This window comes from Panulirus ornatus, chromosome 10 (assembly GCF_036320965.1).
Source record: "Panulirus ornatus isolate Po-2019 chromosome 10, ASM3632096v1, whole genome shotgun sequence".
Classification (NCBI taxonomy): Eukaryota; Metazoa; Arthropoda; class Malacostraca; order Decapoda; family Palinuridae; genus Panulirus; species Panulirus ornatus.
The window spans coordinates 8,135,001-8,150,000 of record NC_092233.1 but is presented as its reverse complement, the minus strand read 5'-3'; the positions used below and the strand labels follow the sequence as shown (position 1 = coordinate 8,150,000).

Sequence of the window (15,000 nt, the reverse complement as noted above, 5' to 3'; positions counted from 1 at the left end):
ATTAATCACGCTGGTTAGCTAGGCTTGTTGAGTTGTTTAGTGAGACTGTTGGTTACTCGTTTATATAGTCATGTTAACTAGGCTTTTAAGCTTAAATTAGGTTAACTAGGCTTTTAAGCTTAAATCAGGTTAACTAGGCTTTTAAGCTTAAATTAGGTTTTAACATAATCTTTTCAGTTAGATTTCACTTACATGAGGTTAACAGATTTCACCTAAATAATGTTTTAACCTCATTTAAGTTAATCTCCTAGTTATCATATCATTGCTAACCTACCAGTGGTGTATGGCCAATCCCTCTAACCCAAACAACCCAGTCCTAGCGCTCGCTACATCTCTAAATAATTAATGTCAGACTTTTATAAAGACTTTTATAATGTCTCAATACCTCGTGAATTCAGGTATATTTCCTCTAATTCAAGGACGAGTATCGTATATGACATATTCCTAACCAAGCAATATTGCTAACGGTTTGTTAGGCTTTACGTAACACCTAATTTTCGTAGACTCTGTCTCTCAAACATTCAAATAAAACAATAAAATACAACCGCCATTATTGGAACATCATCACTACAGTTTCGAAGGCAAGGAAAACAAAATGACAAAAGAACAAGTTTTTTTTTTTTTTCACGAGTGGCCCTTCGCATGGACTAGAAAATGTGAGGATTATTGGGATTTTCGCGGATGCTGACGTAAATCGGCTGCCGCTACTGCTGCCAGAACGATTACGGTACGGCCTCGTGACCACTGTTGGCCGACTGTCAAGAAGACGCCACCATGAACCCCCCCTTGTTCGGCGGGCCATCATCAGCAGCAACTTGAGTCCTGATGGTTCTTTCTCGGTTTGGAAAAAAATATGGATGATTCCAATAATTCTCCATTATACCTAAAATGAAAAAGGATTTCATTTATTATATTAATCTAAAACACTAAGGGAAAAAACGGATGATTTAAGTGAAAATAGGCTTTGTTGTCATAACAAGGTTAAACGACAGTTGACATCACAACAGATGGTTCCTGATTTATTCGCTCAGCAAAAGTAAACGACAGCATTTGTTGACTAAACAACGGATGGTTGATCATTTCATCGTTCACATAAAAAACAGACACTTCACAATCTATTCGTTTTCAACAATGGACAACACTGGTCGAAATAACAGAAGACGAGTCAATAAACCTTATTCGTTCACAAATGACAAATGACAACGATGGTTGACCCCACCCCCTAACAACAATCTTTTCGTCTTGAATTACAGACGACAGCTTTTGTTCAAATAACAAACATACGGATAAAAATAGTCTTACACTAACGAAGAATAGTATTTCTCAGATCCAACCACTCGCTCATTTCATAAACTGACTGACCACAGCAAACCAAAACATTTACGACTTAATTCTTCTTAAATACATTATTGTTAATGACTAACTGGATGTCTTAGAAATGGACCTCTGTGGTGTAGGTGTTGGCGTTGCTGACCATGACGCATTCACGGGTACCATAGGTCAAAGCTTGTATCCTAGTGTTCCACAGTCAACCCAGCTGTTCATCTACTCCTAAGGATTGGTTGACAGAATAAGTACCTGGCTTCGGCTAATATATATATATATATATATATATATATATATATATATATATATATATATATATATATATATATATATATAAATGTTTTTTTTCACACTATTCGCCATTTCCCGCGTTAGCAAGGTAGCGTTAAGAACAGAGGACTGGACCTTTGAGGGAATATCCTCACCTGGCCCCCTTCTCTGTTCCTTCTTTTAGAAAATTAAAAAAAAAAAAAATGAGAGTGGAGGATTTCCAGCCCCACGCTCCCTTCCCTTTTAGTCGCCTTCTACGACACGCAGGGAATACGTGGGAAGTATTCTTTCTCCCATGTCCCCAGGGAAAAAAAAAAAAAAAAATATATATATATATATATATATATATATATATATATATATATATATATATATTTATTTATTTATTTATTTATTTTGCTTTGTCGTGGTCTCCCGCGTTTGCGAGGTAGCGCAAGGAAACAGACGAAAGAAATGGCCCAACCCACCCCCATACACATGTATATACATACACGTCCACACACGCAAATATACATACCTATACATCTCAATGTACACACATATATACACACACAGACATATACATACATACACATGTACATAATTCATACTGCCTTTATTGATTCCCAAAATATGTTTTCATATTTCATATTACAATTCAATTATCCATTCCTGTGAACAGAGAACAAACAAACGGGAGAAATGTTTTTGTTCTCCAACGTGGTGTCTCGTCACGCCATTGTGTATCAAGTATTTTTTTGTTTCTGTTATTTATAGAAGTGAGGCACAAAGGCTAATTATCCCAGCTTACGTCTTGTCAGACGGGAGAGAAAAAAAAATATATAAAACACCATATTTAACTCTAACCGATATTTATATAGCCATAATAAGTGATATTCAAGGTCTGTTAATGAGGTGTTAAAAATCCTAACTTAAGAACAAGTAAACATACAACAGAAGATAACCTATGCTAAGATAATACAGTCGGCTTGGATCCGGTATGTCTGTCCTTGATAGTACAAACCTGCTTGTATTTTTTCCCCCACTATTTCGTTATTTTTTTTTTTGTCAGCTGAGACGGCACGGGCAGCTGAGGCCCTTATATATATATATATATATATATATATATATATATATATATATATATATATATATATATATATATATATATATATATATATATATATATATATATATATATATATTAGCTTGAGGCAGGTACCCATTTTTATCGACCAATCTCTAAGTGTGGATGAACAGCTAGGATGACTGTGGACCGACCCGTGAATGCGTCACGGTCGGGAACGCTAACCGATACACCATGGCAGTTATTGTCACAACACAGTCAACAATCCATCGTTAATACCTTATTAACTGGCAGTCTGTCCAAGTTTAATCAAGTAATTCAACCTAATTACGAACCTCATCAAATTATCTGTCCAACACATACTACAAAGCAAGACAAAACAGGTGTAGGGAAAACAGCAGTAAATAACTTGCGAAAATCTGTGAAAAAATATCTACAAAATTACTATCCATCCATCATACCTATCGAAGTGTTAGAAAATTACTATCCATCCATCATATCTATCGAAGTGTTAGAAAATTACTATCCATCCATCATATCTATCGAAGTGTTAGAAAATTACTATCCATCCATCATATCTATCGAAGTGTTAGAAAATTACTATCCATCCATCATATCTATCGAAGTGTTCTCATAAATTCCCCGCTTGAAAATCGCGATATTCCAAACAACTGAAATTTCCTTAATAACGTAGCGGACGGCGGCAGCAGCAGCAGCAGCCCAGCTGACGCGGTGTAAACAATGAACATTCTACGAGACATTGACCACTTACACATGAAGTGTGTTTATATACCCTACAGAGGGTGAAACATGTACAAAGAAAGAGTTTTTCATTAACGAGAGGTGCTGGAAATGATAGAACAGGACGAAGGATAAATTTGCACCGGGTTGAAGGCCATTAAGGCAAAAGGCAGCGTTAGTCGTGTGTGTGTCTGTAAATCCGGATTCGGTGGCGTTCGTCTAAGCTTTGGCATTAAGTATGTAGGACAAGTTTCTTATGCAGACTTGAGGCAGATCTCTTACTCTCTTATGCAGTGCTTAAGCCGGTTGGATTATCTTTTTTTTTATGTGTTACCCGAGACGGCACGGGCAACTGAAGGTCTAATGAAAGCCATAGATCATGAAGGGTTTTGAACTAGGTAGCATTTGCGTGTTTGGTGGGTACGCTAACCACTTGGCTACTATGATCGCCTCCCCTAATGGGGAAATGACTATTCGATCACTAGTAAACGAATCCCCAACCCCCCCAACCTTCATCTCACGTCCCATATGAGCAACGGGGGACGGTACTTCCTTGAACCACCTGCACTGCTGTTGCACCATCATGCTCATGGTGACGTAGTGCGAGGCGGCGGTGTTGCGAGAGACGTAAATCTCATCGGACACAACGACGCAAATGCCGGGCGACGCGTCGGGGCGTCGGATGGCTTGTTGCTTACACCGTATACGACAGAATTAGTACAATTACGACAGTCTGGCTCTGGGGGAAAGCTACGGATTTGATTTTGTGATATAGGCTACGTGACGCAGGCTCTCGCGGGGGAGGGATTGGGGGAGGTAACCTGCGGTGTGATATTTACATAGATAAGAATGTTTACAGAGAACAATGCATGTTCCCCCAGGGCGGCAGAGATCTTCCCAGATACGAACGTAAGCTGTCGGCTTCCCGCTGACCTTACCCGACCTTCAGTAAGTGATGGCGAGACGGTAGCGAGTGTGCTACTGTGTATGTCGTCCCACATCAACTGCACACGATTCTTGATGATGATGATAATAATAATAATAATAATAATAATAATAATAATAATAATAATAATTATAAATATTTATCATCTATATTTACTTTGCTTTGTCGCTGTCTCCTACGTTAGCGAGGTAGCGAATGATAATGATAGTAATGATAATAATGATAATAATAATAATAATTATTATCATTATTATCATTATTATTATGATGATTATCATAATTATTATAATTATTATTATTATTATTCCTATTATTATTATTATTATTATTATTATTATTATTATCATTATTATTATTATTATTATTATTATTACTATTATCATTATTATTATCATCATTAATATTATCATTATTTTTACTATTTATGCTTTCCATTTCTTTCTTTTCTTCGTTCCTTCTATCGTCTTTGATGAACGCCCTCCACTGACTTACCTCCCTGCCTGTGAGTTACCTACACACCTTAACTATCTCCTGACCACATAAGTCTACCATTACTGGTCGTCTACTGACCACATAAGTCTACCATTACTGGTCGTCTCCTGACCACATAAGTCTACCATTACTGGTCGTCTCCTGACCACATAAGTCTACCATTACTGGTCGTCTCCTGACCACATAAGTCTACCATTACTGGTCGTCTCCTGACCACATAAGTCTACCATTACTGGTCGTCTCCTGACCACATAAGTCTACCATTACTGGTCGTCTCCTGACCACATAAGTCTACCATTACTGGTCGTCTCCTGACCACATAAGTCTACCATTACTGGTCGTCTCCTGACCACATGAGTCTACCATTACTGGTCGTCTCCTGACCACATAAGTCTACCATTACTGGTCGTCTCCTGACCACATAAGTCTACCATTACTGGTCGTCTCCTGACCACATAAGTCTACCATTACTGGTTGTCTCCTGACCACATAAGTCTACCATTACTGGTTGTCTCCTGACCACATGAGTCTACCATTACTGGTCGTCTCCTGACCACATAAGTCTACCATTACTGGTCGTCTCCTGACCACATAAGTCTACCATTACTGGTCGTCTCCTGACCACATAAGTCTACCATTACTGGTCGTCTCCTGACCACATAAGTCTACCATTACTGGTCGTCTCCTGACCACATAAGTCTACCATTACTGGTCGTCTCCTGACCACATGAGTCTACCATTACTGATCGTCTCCTCACGTACTGACTGTATCTACCAGTTTTACTTTGTTTATCCAAGAAATAGCATGTGACATGTCTGTATTCTCTGTTGAGTGTCCTCAGCAGTATTATCTCCTCCCCTCTCTGACCTTTCCTCTTTTAGCCGAAATACCATCTACTTCAAGTCAAAAATAAATAAATAAATAAATAAAAATAAAATAAGATCCTTAATAACTCACGTCTATTCATCTCCTGCTGTACTGGTGTTCTTAACTTTCTTGCACCTCACTTGTCAACCAAATCTTCCTGTGTCGATTGGTCGACCTCCACCTCTCTGGTGTCGACTGGTCAACCTCCACCTCTCTGGTGTCGACTGGTCAACCTCCACCTCTCTGGTGTCGACTGGTCAACCTCCACCTCTCTGGTGTCGACTGGTCAACCTCCACCTCTCTGGTGTCGACTGGTCACCTCTCTCGTGTCGACTGGTCAACCTCCACCTCTCTGGTGTCGACTGGTCAACCTCCACCTCTCTGGTGTTGACTGGTCGACCTCCACCTCTCTCGTGTCGACTGCTCAACCTCCACCTCTCTCGTGTCGACTGGTCGACCTCAAACTCTCTGGATTAACCATGTCTTGCCAGCGTCCACTGATACGTTTTATACCGTATTTCTTTCAACCTTCCAACTACCAGACCATATACAACCATGACTGCTGGGTGTATGTGTATGTGTGGTGTGTGTGTGGTGTATGTGTATGTGTGTGTGTGTGTGTGTGTGTGTGTGTGTGTGTGTGTGTGGCCACCAGATGGACACAGCTGGGTAAGGTGAGCCACCACACCGACCACAGTAACACGTGCGACATACATGCACTCACAGGAATGCTGGCCCCACACCAAGGCCCACGCAACACAACCTTCCATCCAGCTACTCGATTAATAACACCCGACACGTTGCTCGCTTCACCTCTGGACAGAGAAGAAACTTCGTAAAAAAAACAAAAAACCATTATGTGCGTAACGAAAGATCAGTTGATCTTCCTAAGATAATAGATATCATCTGAAATAATAGATAACAATAGATATCATCAGTGTTATTCGTTGTCTTTTATCTCGCGGGTGTGCTGGTACATCTACGAATGGCGTAATGATCTCTATATATTTTGTGACGCCTTCCCTCACTCACTCACTCTCCTCTCTTTCTCTCTCTCTCTCCTCGCCTCGCCTCGCCTTCCCTCCTCAACACAGTCTGGGTGTCGGCCGGGTGTAGGTAGCGTCTCCTCTGTGTCACACACACATCCCCTGGCGCCCCATCACGACAGCCACGGGCCACGTCCTCCAGCCTCATGGGAGGAAGGGAGTCGACTTACCATCCAAACACCCGAGGTGCTTCAGTGGCTAGTTTCTCACGGCCGTGCGTGCGTCGTGTAAAGACAAGGGCGCCCCTGCCAAGCTTGGAGGGGACGGACGGACACTGGCGTTATCATAACAACTGGTGTCACGCGACTATGTGTTTCCACACCCCGGGGTCGTCAGGACGACCCCAGGCCGGTGCCAACGAACCCCCGCGAGCCAGACCCCGAGGCGAGGGGCCAGAAGGGCCTTGCTGGTGGGAGGTTGACTGTGAGATGTGAACGTCTCGGTACACGCGAGTCCTGAGTGAGGCAGGTTCGTGAAGCATGGCAGGTCAGGAGGGTCTCGCTTAGATACCCACCCCCCAGAGGCACCTAAAGCACGGCTATCCTCCCCAGAGGCGCTCAGAGCACGGCCAACCTCTCCAGAGGCACCCAGAGCACAGCTAACCTCCCCAGAGGCACGCAGAGCACGGCTAGCCTCCCCAGAGGCACCCAGAGCACGGCCAACCTCCCAGAGGCACCCAGAGCACTGCCATCCTCCCCAGAGGCACTCAGATCACGACCAACCTCCCCAGAGGCAAACAGAACACGGCCAACCTCGAGGCCTCCTTGGGTTTCAAACGCTGACAGAGAGAGAGGGAGGTGTTCTCCCCACAGGAGCCTTTAACGTATACCAGACCTCCAGTCTACCCACAACAGACCCGTCTGCCACCAGCGTCGCAACCTGCTGCTATCATCACCATGTGCCCCGGGCGGGAGCCTGGGAGTTCGACCAGTGTGCTTCGGGCGGATCTCCGACGTGCCACACCTGGCGACCGTTCTCGCCAGGTGACGGAGGGAAGCGCTCGCCTTCGGTCGTCTTCCGATACGACCACTACCAGTCCTCAGGTGGCATGGCGTCGGTGTCGTAAGACCTCTGTCATTACCGCCTGAATTTCTTCTTTTTTTGATATCAGGACGAGGGAGGAGCGACATCCTTGTGTGGCGCGCTTCCTGCAAGGCGTGTGTGTGTGTGCGTGTGCGTCACAGTTCTTCATCATTTGATATGCGCGCCACCCGCCCCGCTCGCCTTCTGTGTGAGGCAGGAGACAGACTGGGGTGGGTTGGGAGGCGTGTTCCTGTCCGCCTCCTGCACCAGCGCCTCCCGCCTGGCCGCCTGGCTGGCCTCCCTCCTGGGAACGTCTCCGTTCACACAGGGAAGTGTGCTAAACCCTGCTGACAGAGGTCGGCCGACCGACCGCCACCTGCTCATGTCTCGCACGACCGACACCCGCCCCTCCCGTGGCTGGGCCTTCCTCTGGCCGTCCTTCATCCCCTTCCCCAGACCATCCCTCATACCCTTCCCCAGACCATCCCTCATACCCTTCCCCAGACCGTCCCTCATACCCTTCCCCAGACCGTCCCTCATACCCTTCCCCAGAACGCGTCCCTCATACCCGTCCCCAGACCGCGACCCTCATACCCGTCCCCAGACCGCGTCCCTCATACCCGTCCCCAGACCGTCCCTCATACCCTTCCCCAGACCGCGTCCCTCATACCCTTCCCCAGACCGCGTCCCTCATACCCTTCCCCAGACCGTCCCTCATACCCTTCCCCAGACCATCCCTCATACCCTTCCCCAGACCGTCCCTCATACCCTTCCCCAGACCGTCCCTCATACCCTTCCCCAGACCGTCCCTCTGGTCGTGAGTGCCACCAGCAGCGGTGCAACATCCCACTGTCGTCTTCCACTGCATCACCTTCACTGCGACACTCGATCGCTCATCGAACCATAAACGTGAAGCCAAAAAAACACCACCACCTTCTTTGGGTAACGTTCAAGGCTGACATATATATCTCCTCGTTCGCATCACAGAACAGACCAATGAGCTCTGAAATACCCACACACACAAAGGTGTTCCCCTCCATCACTCACTCATCCAGACTTTAATTTGAATAGAATGGTGATTTCCACGATTCTTTTTCGCAAGGTGTGACGTGAGGAATTCAAAGAGCAGCAGACCACAAGGTCCTTTTCGAGGCAGTGGAGTGTTGTCGGGGGGAGTGTGTGGGAGGCTGCCAGTAACACGAGTCATAATGGGGGAAATGTTGATGTTTTATTGTGTGATGTCTGTCTTGATCACGACGGTACGACCCTTGATCACAATGGTACGACCAGTTGATCACGGCAGTAGACCCTTGATCACGACTGTACGACCCTTGATCACGACGGTACGACCCTTGATCACGACTGGTACGACCCTTCGATCACGACTGTACGACCATTGATCACGATGGTACGACCCTTGATCACGACGGTACGACCCTTGATCACGACGGTAAGACCCTTGATTATGACGCTACGACCCTTGTTCACGACGGTACGACCCTTGATCACGACGGTACGACCCTTGATCACGACGGTATGACTCTTGATTATAACGGTACGACCTTTGATCACGGCAGTAGACCCTTGATCACGACGGTACGACCCCTTGCTTATAACGGTACGACCCCCTGAACAAAGCAGTATGGACCCGTGGAGCACGACAGTAAGAGCCGTTCAAAGCATCATGGCCTTGCCTCTGACTCAACCAGTAAGATGTCATCAGGGCAGCAAGCCACACCATCACAACCATGGGTCGTACCTTCGTACTCTGTGGTCGCAGCAACCTCGTACTTTCAGGTGGGTGAGGTACCTCTATGTCTAAATGTGAAGGGAATGGTGAAGAAAGATGGAGGGAATGGTTCAGTAAAAGACGTCAGGGAACAAAGGAACAGTGAGATGTCCTGTGAAGAAGACGCCACAGGCGGCACACACAAGCCAGGGGACGTTTGTGAGTTATAAATAAACGAGGAACGAGCGTGGAAGGATCAAAAATGAGGAACAAAGAAACTTTGAAAAGAATACTGTGGACGAGGTAGGAGGAAAATCTAAAACTTCGACATACATTCATCAGGAGTAAACTGTCAGTTGAAGAGCAGTTAATCATGTCGAGAGATTAAGAAGGGAAGAGATGTAGAGGATGATTCAAGGATACGTGAGGAACTAATGATAAAAGTTCAGAAGTGTTGTCACACTGGAGGACACTACAACCCCAATACCAATGAGATGGAATGGGAGGCAGGTCTTCGAAAGCGATGACATATCTGGAAATGACGTTAACAGAATACTAATGAATCTCGACTCTTACATGGCTCGTGGTACTGATGAAATGTCACCCCATGTACCGAAGCTGTGTGGCAGAAACACTTTGACACACTACTTCGAATACTCTTTTAAGACGTCGCTGGGGAAAGGCAAAGTGCCAAGGAGGGAGGAAAAAGGGGGGCAAACGTCATACCTGTCTCTTACAAAGGAGACTGGGAAGAGGCGCTGAACTTCAGAACGGTCTCCATGAACGAGTGTGGTCTGGAAGGGACTGGAAAGATAATCCAGAGAGCAAATGGACGACTTCCTGCAGAGAAGAAATCATCTTCGTGAGAGTCAACATGAAGATCGTCATGCATAACGAATCTCTTAGATTTCTACTAGAGAGTGAGCTCAGTATTGGACAAAAGAGAAGCCTGGGTGAACTGATTGTCTCTGGACTGTTAGAAAGCATTTGACACTATCCCATATGGAAAGGTGAATAAGAAGCGGGTTCATCAGGAAGGAATAAGGGGAAGACTCTTTCATTAGACACATTATCATTGTGGAAGGGAACAAAGGACATACGTCAGAGTAGCTTTCTCAGGCTGAGTTGAGATCACCAATGGAGTTCCACAGGGTTCTGTTCTGGGACCATTATACTCTTACTGGTTTAAGGAAATGACTTGCTTGAACGTATGGATTCCTGTCTAAACAAGTTTGCAGGTAATGCAAAGGTCATGAGGAAATTAAAACGTACAGGAGATTGCATCAAGTTATGAGATCCTTAATAGACTCCAAAGTTAAGTCTAATACATGGTGTATGGAGTTCAACCCAATTAAATGTAAAGGAATGAGGATATGTCACAGTTATAAAAGACTTCAATATGATGATCATCTATCAGAATCTATTAATCTTTCTACTCTTATCCTATCAATCATTGAGTTTCTGTTTTCTTCCACCCTTAACAAAAAGCCTCGATAGAACCCAGTGGTCTGCTGCTGTCTGCATTCAGTTGTATTAAGACGTAAGTTGCAGGAATCTGTGTGAAAGAGACTTGGGAGTCGACACTGTCCCTAAGCTGTCCCCAGAGCACCACCTTAGGAGACTAGTTAAGGAGACCAACTGTCTGCTGACAAAGTAGACAACTGCATTCAAGTTCTTCGAAAAGGAAATATTCAGCGAGCTGTTCATATCCTGCATGAGACCAAGACTAGAATATGCTTCTCAAGTTTAGACACTGCACCGAAAACAAAACAAAGATGTAACAGAAGCTCCAGGGAGAGGCAACAGAGATAGCAACAATATTAAGAGAGCTGGGTTATAAGAAAAAGCTAGAAGTATTACATTTTCCCGCCAAGAAAGAGAGAGGAGTGAGAGGTGACCTGATCACAACCTTCGAATTGGTAAAATATTAACGCGTACAGTGAACAGTTCTCCATCGATAAATCAACCAGAGAACATAACCTGGAATTTAGCAAGAAATTTGTAAAAAAAAAAAAAAAAAAAATTTGTCATTTGTATGATGTATGAATGGAATGAATATGAATGAAGACGATTTATGCGGACAGCATCGTATACATGTTCATAAAAGTTGTATGACAAAGAATGGATGAAAGACAGGGGCCCGATGTGTATAAAACTCCCTCCCCGTACAGTAAGGAATAGGTAATTACATACAAACACACTCACAACACGAAAAGTTAAGCGTTACTGACCATGGTGTGTGTGTGTGTGTGTGTGTGTATGTGTGTGTACGCGCGCGCACACACACACACACCCATCCAGGAGTAAAGACATGGTACATACGGTATTTACAAGGTTAAGAAGGGAGGGGGTGGGGCAAAACGAGTGTAAAACTCTCACCGTAACTCATAAGTAGTACACACACACACACACACACACACACTGGTACAACCGGAATGGCGTTGATGACGTAACCGTTCGTACCCACTCGGGCGGAATCGGGACATGTTTGTTTACACGCCACATCATCTGCAGACCTCAAGCTGGTTCCTCATACCACTCACCTCATCCTCATGATCTTTTCCTCTCTCATTTCCTCGATGGTAATGACAGATCTTCCCTTTTTCCTGACTAAGTCTCCAGCTCCCTCTTTCTCTCTGTTACGCACTTGAAGGCTCGACACTGTTACGTAACGCTTCTTATCGTTCAATTGACAAGTAACACACCGGGTTGTAATGGCGAGGCAGACAACATCAGTGCTGTAATGACAAGCCTTGACGAGCTGTCGCCACAAGCGACGAAGCAAAGGTTAATAACTTCGCCTAAATTTACAGTCTTGCCATCTTCACGAAGCGGGTTAAGGATAATACTTAATCCTTCTAAGAGACGAGTAAAAAAAAATATGCATTCGCGGGTCACTTCACAGTGAGTCATTTTACGCAGATGCGATTCACTACGAGAAAATGTTGAGTTTCCTCAGGGCTCATTTAAGGGGAAGCCATCCCGACCAGAATTAAGAGAAACTACCTTTAAACCCTTTGCTGCAAAGGTTTAGATCCCCCTTAAGTATAGGGGACTATTAAACCGATTCTCCTATCGACTTATTTGAAGAAATACCAAGTCCGGGTAGATAGGAACTAGAGATATGAAGATGTGAAGGCGCTTATCTAAGTCTGGAACTTACTCGATAAGGGGTAACAATATCAATGAAATTCCTGAACTGGACGCCGCGCGGAGGGGAAAGAAAACGGTTGAAAATCCCCGAGAATCATTACGTCAGGCGGGGATGGGGGTGGTGTGTCATGGAGTGAGGCAGGGCGGTCTTCCCAAGGGGAGAAAGTGGGCAAGAGAGTGTGTGGGAGTAAGCACCCTCTCCTACTAGCTCTTGCTACATGAATCATGCAGCATGTTGAATGAGCCTTGGTTAAGTAGGTCTCTCTCTCTCTCTCTCTCTCTCTCTCTCTCTCTCTCTCTCTCTCTCTCTCTCTCTCTCTCTCTCTCTCTCTCTCTCTCCAATTTCGATCCGTTTTCTTCACTTAAAACTGCGATAGGAAGACAACAGTAATATTGAAACGAACAGAAGTAGCCACGTGCAGCAGCAGCAGCAGCATATATATGGGAGATCAGAAGCAGCTGCACCAACTGTGCAACATCAGCTGGGTAAACATCCACTGCAGCAGAAGGGTAATAAACAGCTGGAGCAACTACAACTCCATCGTCAGCACGTACGAAATCTACAACAGCTGCAGCGGGGAACATGAACCTCACCCCGAACAAAACAGGCACTTAGTCTTCTGTTAAAGACCGCTGGACCATAGAACACACACACACACACACACACACACACAGCAGCAATACAAAAGCTACAGACAAAGCAGCAACACAAACATCTACAACCCAAGCAGTAAAACAAACACCAACAGACCACCAGGTTGGAAGGTGGGAGGGCGCCACGGGCTGCTAATCAACATTTCATTCTCAACATTTCGATAGCTATCTTCCTCAGGTGAATATTTTTTATGAGGAAGACAATTGTAGAAAAGTTAACCACTTGAACCTTGATTGGCAGCTGGTGTCTCGCTGATGCCTAACAAACTACCAATCTATTTGAATGAACAGTTACAACCTAACTAGTAAAACAAACATCTTACATTTCAAGATGCAACTCAAATTACAGCCTACGCAGCAACATAATGCAGGACCAAGCGGGAACACAGACATCTACAGTCTAGACTGAACCACAAACCCGTAACGCCCTGGCAATAAAGCCACAAGATACGAACCCAGCGATAACTCAAAACATTTACGACCCGTGCAGTAAGGCAATCAGTCACAGACCAGAGAGAAAATACAGCCTTGACGCAAGGCATGTGCACATACTTCCCAAGCAGCAACACATACAATTGCATGGCAAAGCAACAGAATTAAAGTAACTATATCTGACACACCCACAAACATCAACTAAGAAACACAACAGTTTGTCCTGTTGCCTGGGCTTTAGCATCCAAAGCAACACTAACACAACATCAGCCACACAAACGAGTTATAAACGAAGCCGTAACAACAGAAGATAAAAAAAAAAGCACAACTCATCTCGAAGTATCGGTAGAAGAGGCGAAACTCAACAACTGAAACAAGAACACACCTACACAAGCAGCTGAAGGAGCAACAGAAGGAATAAACAAATAACTGGGTGATAGAAATGCCAAATGCCACAGAGGAGGTGGCCCTACAAACAACAGTAACCACTAGAGCAGCAGCGGCGAAGGTGCCTACGTGAGGCAGGTCACGCGGGCTGGGGAGTCAGCTGTCGGGCGACCGCGCCTCACACCCGCGCTCCCACCCACCCAGCCAGCCAGCCAGCCGTTCTCAACCTCCGCCTTCGCCACCACTGGGATAACTCGGTCCGCCTCCCTACGCCACCCGCCGCCAATGGCCACACCCACTGATGGTGACAGATTACCAATCGCTTCCTTCCTTTTTTTTTTCTTTCTAGAACTTCCTCGTCTTTCGACTTCCCGATCATTCGGACTTCCTGGAAAGCCGAGTTGGATTTTCCTTTGTGCCTATATTACCGATATTGTGTCATGTTCTGTAATCTCAGAATGAGTTTCGTTAACAATTTTTGTTACTTGTCTTTCGTTTAAATATCATACCGAGAGAACGGTGGTCTGCTGAACTGTGAAGATAAATGGATAAACAACCGTCTGTTTTACAAGTGCAGCACATAAAAAGATTATCAAAATTTTCTAAACTGGTAGAAAAGAAAATAGTGTTTCTTTACACTAAAAGGGTCTGAGAACCAATGAAATATTTTGTTCCGTAATACTAGAGCTGTTTAACTGTGGTACCAGACAAACCTTGAGTTTTCCGAGTTGCAATTTATATTCTTATACACTTGTTAGTCCTTTTAATTACGCACTTCTTACACATCAGCAACCGTAAGAAGAATGTTATCAGACCTGTGTTCCCCTAATCCATTTTTCTGGGAATCTTTAAGGCGGGCCTTGACAC

General features: G+C 44.7%; 1 long non-coding RNA gene across 1 annotated transcript in view; it reads right to left on the bottom strand.

Annotated features, from left to right (window-relative positions):
- Positions 1-637: 637 nt before the first annotated feature.
- The window catches only part of LOC139750774 (uncharacterized), a 133,294-nt gene continuing 118,931 nt past the window's right edge, over positions 638-15,000 (bottom strand). The window contains exon 3 of the long non-coding RNA XR_011713223.1: positions 638-883. This is a non-coding gene — a long non-coding RNA (uncharacterized lncRNA). The remainder of the gene's footprint in view (positions 884-15,000) is intronic.